A 10,653-nucleotide genomic window follows, 5' to 3' on the forward strand; every position below is an offset into this window, starting at 1 on the left:
CCCTATTGTGGCCTCTGTCCATCATAGCCTTGGAGATTTTTTCAAATGTTTTGGTATTTCGTCTTTTGGAACGGAGTTCTGATAAAACAGATTCATCTCCCCATACAGAGATCAGCTTCAGTATCTCCCGAACAGTCCATGCTGGAGCTCTTTTTTGATTCTGGGACTGCATAGTCACCTGTGCTGATCAGCGCTCCACGCTGGGCAAACAGGAAATGAAATTCAAAAGTTCACGGGGCTTTTCTTGTCTACCTGGCCAGTGCATCCGAGTTCAGATTGCTGTCCAGAGCAGTCACAATGGTGCACTGTGGGATAGCGCCCAGAGACCAATATCGTCAAATTGCAGCAACACTAACCTTAATCTGACATGGCAACACTGATTTCAGCACTACTCGTCATCAAGGAGGAGTACAGATACCGGTATTAAGAGCCCTTTATATCAATATAAAGGGCTTCTTTGTGTGGACGGATGCAGGGTTAATGTGACATAAACTCGTAGTGTTGACCAGGCCAGAGAGAGCAGCAGGTTTCCCCTTTTGTTTCCTGCTTTCATTTCCTTGACTAGTTTCTCCTCTGCACCAACTTGCTGTATTTGTTTGTGAGTCTGACTAGCTCAGTTGGTAAAGTATCAGACTTTTAATCTGAGGGTTCAAGTCCCTGGTCAGGTAATAAACTACTCATTATATCTTAAAAATCTGTCTTTCTGGAGTCTTCTTTGATGTTTTTTCTCTTCAGGATTTTGCCTTTTCTAAGAAGGGCCTTTGTGTGGGGAGGATTGAAGGGGCAACTTCCTGACAGCCCCTCTGTCCTTGCACGCTGGAGGAATAAAGGCCTCTGGGCATATAGCATGTTCCTCCCCTGCACGCACACACACAAAATATCCCTATGGAATTAGAATCACCTGCTGCCTTCCCCTGTTCTGCTGGATCCCCAAATGAGGATACTCTTCAGCCTAAACCCATGTCCCCTCTTTGCCCAGTGCCCCTCAGTCCCAACCCTCAGTCCCTCCTATGCTCACTGCTCCTCACTCCCAACCAGAGCCTGCTCCTCTTCACCCTTCTCCTCTGTCCCAACCCACAACCCCCTCCTATTCCCAGTGCCCCTCAATCTCAACCCACAGCTCCTTCCTTCCCCCCAGCAGCAGGTGCTTCAGACCCCCTCAGGAAGATTTTCTTGCAAGGTTTCGTGTATGAGTCTTCATGTGGATTTTACAGTATGTTGGGAATATGTTGGATTGCTTGCCAAAATGATTACTTTTGGCTGGTGTTGGATTCCCAGTCTCCTTGTTATTGGGACAGGAGAAATAAAGGGTTGTTGTCCTTGTTGTGTGAATCGAGGGCAGCAGAACTGTGCTTGGCAGACCCAGATGGAGGGACTCACCCTCAATTCAATAGCACTTGCTAGGCAGGGGACATTGGTTCCAAAGCCAAGTGGGCTAGGGCCTGAGTCCTCATGCTAAAATTTATGTGTTAGACCAACTTTAGGACAAGGTGGCTGTGGAGGGGTGAGTGAGTCCCTAGACAACATAGTGAGTACGGTGCCTTCTTATTTTCCCCCTTTTCCACCCAGGATGGCAGATGAACTCTACAGAGGCACCTCTGGGCTTGCACTGACTAAGGACAACAGCTGTGAGTGGGGTGCAGAGAGGAGATGGCTCATGTTAAATGACTTTTGGTTGCTGGACTTACGAACCTTAGGGAGAAGGACACTGCCCAGCTTATTTGTGGGTGGGTCTTTTCCTCATAGTTTAGGTTTATGTGTTGGGGCTGCTGACATGACTTCTGCTAACCCTGGGCTTGCATTGCAATGTAAACGTACCCTGAGAGTGCAGCTATACTGAGATAAAATCCCTGTGGCCTGGCTGGCCTGGATGATCTGATTTGGACTCCTGGGGCTCAGGTTGTGAGGCTAAAAACTGCAGTGTAGACATTTGGGCTCAGACTGGAGCCCAGGCTCGGAGACGCTCACCCCTTGTGGAGTCTTAAAGGCTGGGCTCAAGCCCAAGTGTCTACACTGTAATTTTATTACCCTGTAGCACAAGCCCCACAAGCCTGAATCAGCTGACCCAGGGTTTGAGAATAGTGACTTGGGTGTGCTAATGGCAGTGTAGACATAATGCTAGGCTATGTCCACACTGCAATGAAACATCCAGGGCTGCCCCATGCCAGCTCCGGCTCCTGGGGCTTGGGCCGTGGGGTGGTAAATTTGCAGTGTAGACATCTCAGCTCAGGCTCAATACCGGGGTCTGGGACCCCACAAGGTTGGGAGAGAGTTTACAAAGCAAAAAAGGTAAAATGGCAGTGGAGTATTACCGTGGACTCAGTGGCATTTCTCCATTGGTCTGTCTGCTTTGGGGCAGGGACAATAACACGTCCTGCTGCTTTTGTTGTTTCAAAGGGCGGTTTAGGATTTTCATTCTCAGACACTGGGCACAAAGCAGGACTCAACCCTCAATGCAAATTAAATGAGCTGCCCACAGATTCTGGCAGCCACAATGAACATTTGGTGCGAGAGCTCAGACCTGCCCCTGTCTCAGAGGGAGGGGGTCAGCTGCGAGGGGACTGGACCACTGTCCTATCAGCTCTTATCTCCCAAACTTTCAATAACTCTATTATCAGTGGCTCGAAGCATAATTTAAACCATAAGAAAAACCACACTGGGCTAGGCCGAAGGCCCATCTAGCTCTGAATCTTGTCTTCTGACAGTAGCCAATACCATGTACCCCAAAAGCCACTCCCCTAGGGACCTGAACCCAGGATCACCTGCTTACAAGGCAAGTGCTTTAGCCAGCTAAGCCATGGTGCTTGCATCTGGTTAAAACACAGTGTCTGACCACCTTCGGTCGGCAGCTTGTGGCTGGTGTACACACTGCAATGCCACATCTGGTGACAAAACTGCCCTGTTTTGGTGACAAAATAAAACCACTTCGATGAGAGGCCTAGAGCTTTTTGCAGCAAACTTAAAGGGACAGAGTGCCAGTGTAGATGCTGCCGTTCATTATATAACCATAACTGGCCTCCTCCAGTATCCCATAATGCCTGCCGTGAACTCGCCTGCCCTGCATTCTGCTACAGAGCCATGGGACCCTCCCCTTTCATAGCTCCAGGAAGTTCTGACAGCTAAGCCTGCTGCTCTGCTCCGGCAGCCAGGAGCAAATCTCTGCCGTGGATGCTGCTCTCTCCCGCCCTGCAAACACAGAGCAGGTGGCAGGAGCTTCCTTACAGTGGGGGCGGTGGGGCATTGGCATCTGAACTGTGACAACCCCATGATACCCCTTCCTTCGAGGAGGCTCTTACCTTCTAAACAGGGACGGCTGTTTTCTAGTAAAATCACTACAAGGGAAGGAGAAAACTCAAAAGAGGTTTCTCCTGGCGCTCACGTCCGTGAACCCAAATACTCTCTCAGTCCTCAAAGAGAGACCTGGAGAAGGAGACTTGCTGAAGCAAAGCCCCAAGGGTCTCTGAGGTTTCCCTAGCCCCTCACCCTTGTCCTGCCTGGCTGATGTCAGCATCTCTCTGTGAGGTCACCACCTCCCCACCACCTTGGACCAATAGTCTGAGGTCCTGCAAAAGGCCTTTGTGATGTCACTGTCACACCCCTCCCTTGCTGTGCCAATGTCCTGCCCCTGGCCTGGACCTTTGGAGGTTTGAGCTACTCCCTGTGGATCACCCCACTCAAGGAGTGTTCGTTCTAGGCAGCAAGCCAGCTAGACAGGAAAACATCAGACGCTGCTCCCAATGCTACACTCTGTTTTTCAGAAATTAGTCAACTTTATGGCGGAAGAGACCATTAGAGCATCTAATCTGACCCCCTGCATATCACAGGCCTCCTGTATGACACAAGAGCTACTTTGGGGGCAAAAACATTCCAGAAAGGCATCTAGTCTTCATTAAATGACATCAGGAGATGGCGAATCCACCACTTTCCTTGGTAGCTTGTTCCTGTGGTGAATCATCCTCACTGCTGAATTTTTGCGCCCTATTGGTAATATGAATTTCTCTTTTCACTTTTCGGCCATTGGGTCTTGTTATGCCTTTCTCTGCTCGATTAAAGAGCCCTTTAATACCCAGTCTTTTCTCTCCCTGAAGGCACTTCAACACTTCAGTGAAGTCACCTTTCAATCTTCTTTTGAGAAGCTAAACAGGTTGAGCTCTTTCACTACTCACTAGAAGGCATTTTTCTCCAGCCCTCAGAACATTTGGTGGCTCTTTGCTGCCCCAGCAGAGCAGTTTGCAGGGACCACTGGAGTGGTTCATGGAATGGCTGTTGGAGTGGAGCGGCTCAGACTCCCTGCTTGTAAGAGGGGAAGTATTGCCTCCTAGAGGCACCCAGGGGGGTGATGTGTAATTGTCCCAGGTCACTGGGTGGGGGCTCGAGCCAGTTTTGTATTGTTTTATTGAAGCAGAACCCCTAGATACTGAACCCAGCCCTTGTTTCTGCCAACTCAGAGGGGCAGAAGAGTTACAGGAATTTATCACACAACCCTCCCTGTTCCCATGGGGAGAATCTAGGGAAGGGGGAGTCATTCCTCACCTGTGCTCCCAGAAGAACTGCTAGGACTCCTTCCTGCCAGCTACTCACTCCTGGATTCACCCTCAGCTCCTGGGATCTTTCTGCTCCAAAGGCTCCAGAGGCCCGGAGTTGGGAGGGCGTCACTGCACAGTCTGAAACACAAGGGAGGATTCTGGAATTGAAGGAAGGAGCAAAAAATGGAGAGGAAAGAAACAGAGAGAAAACGCCTCATCTCTCTCCCCTCCCCGTCCCAGCAAGAAATGTTACCAAGGATCAGCGTTAGGGGAAATGGTGCCTTGGGTAAAACTTAGACTTTGGCACTTCCCCATCACCCCTAGACGATCCCCCTCTCACTTTACCCCCTAGCTCCGGCACTCCCAAACCTTGTGCCTCCTTCACCCCAACTCCTGCCCCCTCCTGTGCCCTAACCCCTACACTGTGTCCCCTTTGCCCTTAACTCCCATACTCCCCTCTTGTGCCACCAACCACTGCCCCCTCCTGAACCCCCTTGACCCCTAACCTCTGCACCCCTTCCTGTGCCACCAGCCACTGCCCCCTCCTGAATTCCCTTCGCCCCAACCCCTGCACCCCCTCCTGTGCCACCAGCCACTGCCCCTCTCCTGCACCCCCTTCACCCTAATCCTACACCCCCTCCTGTGCCACCAGCCATTGCCCCTCTCCTGCACCTCCTTCACCCCTAACCCCTGCACCCCTTCCTGTGCCACCGGCCACTGCCCCCTCCTGAACTCTCTTCACCCCTAACCCCTGCACCCACTCCTGTGCCACCAGCCACTGACCCTCTCCTGCACCCCCTTCACCCCTAACCCCTGCGCCTCAACCCCTGCCCCTCTCCTGCACCCCCTTCACCCCTAAAACTACACACGCTCCTGTGCCACCAGCCACTGCCATCTCCTGCACCCCCTTCACCTCTAACCCCTCCACCCCCTCCTGTGCCACCAGCCACTGCCCCTCTCCTGGACCCCCTTCACCCCTAACCTCTGCACCCCCTCCTGTGCCACCAGCCACTGACCCTCTCCTGCACCCCCTTCACCCCTAACCCCTGCGCCCCAACCCCTGCCCCTCTTCTGCACCCCCCTTCACCCTAATCCCTCCACCCCCTCCTGTGCCACCAGCCACTGACCCTCTCCTGCACCCCCTTCACCCCTAACCCCTGCACCCCCTCCTGTGCCACCAGCCACTGCCATCTCCTGCATTCCCTTTATCCCTAACCCCTGCACCCCTTCCTGTGCCACCAGCCACTGCCCCCTCCTGAATTCCCTTCACCCCTAACCCCTGAATCCCCTCCTGTGCCACCAGCCACTGCCCCTCTCCTGCACCCCCTTCACCCTAATCCTACACCCCCTCCTGTGCCACCAGCCACTGCCCCTCTCCTGCACCTCCTTCACCCCTAACCCCTGCACCCCTTCCTGTGCCACCAGCCACTGCCCCCTCCTGAACTCTCTTCACCCCTAACCCCTGCACCCCCTCCTGTGCCACCAGCCACTGCCCCTCTCCTGAACCCCCTTCACCCCTAAACTCTGCTCCCCCTCCTTTGCCACCAGCCACTGACCCTCTCCTGCACCCCCTTCACCCCTAACCCCTGCACCCCCTCCTGTGCCACCAGCCACTGCCATCTCCTGCACCCCCTTCACCCCTAACCCCTGCACCCCCTCCTGTGCCACCAGCCACTGCCCTCTCCTGCACCCCCTTCACCCCTAACCCCTGCACCCCTTCCTGTGCCACCTGCCACTGCCTCCTCCTGAATTCCCTTCACCCCTAAACCCTGCACCCCCTCCTGTGCCACCAGCCACTGCCATCTCCTGCACCCCCTTCACCCTAACCCCTGCACCCCTTCCTGTTCCACGAGCCACTGCCCCCTCCTGAATTCCCTTCACCCCTAACCCCTGCACCCCTTCCTGTGCCACCAGCCACTGCCTCCTCCTGAATTCCCTTCACCCCTAACCCCTGCACCCCCTCCTGTGCCACCAGCCACTGCCATCTCCTGAACTCTCTTCACCCCTAACCCCTGCGCCTCAAACCCTGCCCCTCTCCTGCACCCCCTTCACCCCTAACCCCTGCACCCCTCCTGTGCCACCAGCCACTGCCATCTCCTGCACCCCCTTCACCTCTAACCCCTCCAGCCCCTCCTGTGCCACCAGCCACTGCCCCTCGCCTGCACCCCCTTCACCCCTAACCCCTGCACCCCCTCCTGTGCCACCAGCCACTGCCCCTCTCCTGAACCCCCTTCACCCCTAACCTCTGCACCTCCTCCTGTGCCACCAACCACTGACCCTCTCCTGCACCCCCTTCACCCCTAACCCCTCCGCTCCAACCCCTGCCCCTCTCCTGCACCCCCTTCACCCTTATCCCTCCACCCCCTCCTGTGCCACCAGCCACTGACCCTCTCCTGCACCCCCTTCACCCCTAACCCCTGCGCCCCAACCCCTGCCCCTCTCCTGCACCCCCTTCACCCTAATCCCTCCACCCCCTCCTGTGCCACCAGCCACTGCCATCTCCTGCACCCCCTTCACCCCTAACCTCTGCACCCCTTCCTGTGCCACCAGCCACTGCCCCCTCCTGAATTCCCTTCACCCCTAACCCCTGCACCCCCTCCTGTGCCACCAGCCACTGCCCCTCTCCTGCACCCCCTTCACCCCAACCCCTTCCCCCGCTCTTTTGTCCCCAACCCCTGCGCCCCCTCCTGCACCCACGTGCGGACAGTGATCTGTGTGCATGGAGCAGCTAGCATTCCTCCTCCCTGGGATGCTGCTCCTCCGGGTACCCCTAGGGGCTGTGGGGGTGGGGAGATGAGAAGTGACGTCATCCGAGCTCCCTGTATAAAGGTCACTTTCCTCAGCTGGGCTGCATAAGGGGAGGGCAGAGAGCAGCAGCTTCTGATGCTCCCCTCACAGCACAGCCCAGGTGGGGAAAGTGACCAGGACGCATGGAGCACATAGTGTTGATCCTCACTCCCCTCAACCCTCTATGGGCCCATGGAGGAGCATTGGGGCAGGGGAGAGAAGTGAGCACCTTTGCACTGCCACACGGAGCCCTTTGACCCCCTGGAGCCTTGGGTGGCTGCTGGGGGCCCCACCCCTAGTGCCGGCCAGGCTCCCCAGCACAAGCAGCAGAAAACACAGGGAGACTGGCCCACACTGAGCAGCGGTAGCCTGGGCGGCACGTAATGGAGGTCGGGGGGGCTCAGTCTCCCCAAACCTTGCATCACCAAGGGGACAGTGGGGCCCATGACTGGGACCCCGGCCAAATTAGGCCACCCTGCAAAAGTCTCCCCTATGTCAGCCCCAGGGCTGGAGGAGCACCCACTCCCTGCTACGGCCCAGGGGCTGCAGCAGGGGTACGGAGCTTCTCTGGTCTCAGGGCCGCAGCGGGGCAGGGGTAAAGGAGTGATAGGGTTGGGCTGGTGGGGGAAGGGGTGGAACAGAGGTGATAGTGGATGGGGCTATGAGTGGAAGGGGGCAGAGCCACAGACAGAAGGGGGTGCATGTTTCTGGTGCTGGGGCCCCCACACTTGTTCTCCCTTTCCCTGGGCTTTGGCATCACTAGCCCCTGCTTAGCGAGTAGGGTTCAGTGGTCCTCATAATGTGGGGTATGACTCCTAGGGAGACACAAAGGAACATTCATGGGGGCACCTCAGGGCCTGAGTCAGCCCCCATGGAGGGCAGGGAGGAAGCACCACTCAGCCCCACTCTGTCCCAGCTCTTCCCCAACCCCACCCTCAGTCTGGGCCTCTGGCTCCCAGCCCAGCGATGACCCCCTTGCCCCTGTCTGCACCCCTCTCCCCAGCAAGCAACAGCCACACTCCCAGCCCTGCTTCTCGACCGTGGCTTCCGAGGGGCCACAGCCATGGCTAAGAGGGCACAATGTGAAATATTTGGGGACCACTGTTTTAGCGTGATTTCCTTAATCCTTCTCTGCAGTCCAATAAAAGCTATTCCTCACCCATCTACCCCTCCATCAGGATGGGCTAGGTCTGTTCTGCTGCCCTTCACTCATACAGGAAGGAGAATAACATTTTATTCCACTCAATCCTAAAGTGATTTGTAACCCAAGACCATCCCAAACTGGTCATTTTGGGGAAGCGGCCCCATCATGCTGCATAGCTAGGCAGAGTAGGTGTGTCTATGCAAACACGGTCTGTTCCTGAAGTCTTTCCCCAGCTCCTCACTAGATGTCAGGGGGGAGCTCATTCAGACCCTGCTTACGCTTAGTATTTAAAAACTCCTTTGTGTCCCTATCTCTGTCGGCCTTAGATTTCTCCTCCTGTCCGTTTTGCTACAGCTCAGATGAGGTGGCCCAGTGGTTAAGGTGATGGACTGCTAATCCATTGTGCTCTGCATGCATGGGTTCAAATCCCATCCTCAGTGGATGCATTTAGTCTTGACTCTTCCTTTATAGACAACCATCTCCCCACTTGGTACAATAACAGACACAACAATGTTGCTTCTTGCAAACAAAAACCTTCTCAGAAACTTCAACACCACCCCCCGCCCGGCTTTAAATAAAATGTCTAAATCCCAAATTTTTAAAAAATGTCTCTAGTGCTGTATTTCGTAGTTCTTATCTTAAAAGCTAATGTTTCCTCAAGCTGAATAAGGCAACGCTTCAAAGGAAAATGTTAGAAATGGTAGAGGAGAAATAGGAAAGGAAAAAGCCCCTTTTCTCAGGAGATACAAACTCGACTCCCTCCTGTCTCTATCACCAGTGGATTTTGCCTCCCTCCTTCTGAGGTGTAAATAAAATAAAGAGGAGACAAGGTGGTTTGGCACAAACAAAGGTAAGTGTAGTCAGGGTAAAGGTACAGAAAGCTGGGGGAACAGGGGAAAATGCAAACTTAATGAATACAATGAAACAGTGACTGGGTTTGGGAGCTTAACGCTCAGGCCCACAAACCATCCCTTGGAAACTAGAAAACACTAAACAATCCCCCAACACAGAAACCTTTCCCCACTGTTCAGGTGCAGTGGATCCCAGGTGCCGGCGCGACGCCCAGGACCGTACACTCTCCTGCTGATTTAGAACCGTTGAGGATGAGCACTGGGGAGTCCAGACGATGGTTGGGTTTCGTTGCTGGCACGGAGGCCCTCTGGGATGCTGGACACCAGGAATGCAGGACGGCAGGAATGGGGGTGACAGGCCTCCTGTTCCTCAGTCTCACGGTGGGACCGAGGGGGTTCTTCACTCTCCGGCTTGGGAGCACTGTGAAGACACGACCGTGGACGGGTGACTCAGAGATTCCCTCCTTCCTCATCACTGCACAACTGTTATCTTTTGTCTGAGCCAGGCAGAGTTTATCTTCATCACGTTCTATCGATCCACTTCTCAAAGTGTCATGTGATGAAGCATTCTCCGTTGTCTGTGCTTGGAGATGATGCTTTGACTTCTTTAATCCTCTGTCAGAGTCGCTATGAGTGGAGATGAAAGTGTCAAAGACCTGGGAGAGGAATTCAAATGGATCCCAAACACAGTGCGATCATTGGGAGTTTAAATCCCAGGTTCCATCTATTGGCAAAGCCACTTCTAACAAGGTAGCTGTTTTGTCCCCCATTATGGCACAAGTTTGAAATATGGGCAGCATAGAGCCAATATTCATAACATCAACTACAAAAATGATACACATCTAGAGATAGCATCATTATAATCAGCCAATCAGAACCTCTCCACAGACCCCTTACAAAACAACCTTTCTACAATATTGACTGCAAGTATAGAACAGTGGTCGCAACGGTGATCTATACAGTTACAGATTATGTCAATAACGTCACAGGAGGTGACATGGCATCAGTGAGACTGATATTGGAATAGCTTTCAGTTTTGGTGTCCTCATTTGAAAAAGATGTTGTGAAATTGGAGCTAGGGCAGCAAAGAGCTACCAAATGTTCTGAGGGCTGGAGAAAAATACCTTCTAGTGAGCTATTGAAAGAGCTCAACCTGTTTAGCTTATGAAAAGAAGATTGAAAGGTGACTTCGCTGAAGTGTTGAAGTGCCTTCAGGGAGAGAAAAGACTGGGTATTAAAGGGCTCTTGAATCTAGCAGAGAAAGGCATAACAAGACCCAATGATTGGAAGGTGAAAAGAGACAAATTCCTATTACAACTAAGGCACAAATAGTCAACAGCGAGGA

General features: G+C 53.7%; 1 non-coding gene across 1 annotated transcript; it reads left to right on the top strand.

Moving 5' to 3' along the window:
- Positions 1-8,815: 8,815 nt before the first annotated feature.
- On the top strand, positions 8,816-8,903 carry TRNAS-GCU (transfer RNA serine (anticodon GCU)). The gene has a single exon. It is a non-coding gene; the product is annotated as a tRNA-Ser (tRNA).
- The last annotated feature ends 1,750 nt before the right edge of the window (positions 8,904-10,653 follow it).

The sequence above is a fragment of the Gopherus flavomarginatus genome, unplaced genomic scaffold (genome assembly GCF_025201925.1).
Source record: "Gopherus flavomarginatus isolate rGopFla2 unplaced genomic scaffold, rGopFla2.mat.asm mat_scaffold_55_arrow_ctg1, whole genome shotgun sequence".
NCBI lineage: Eukaryota > Metazoa > Chordata > Testudines > Testudinidae > Gopherus > Gopherus flavomarginatus.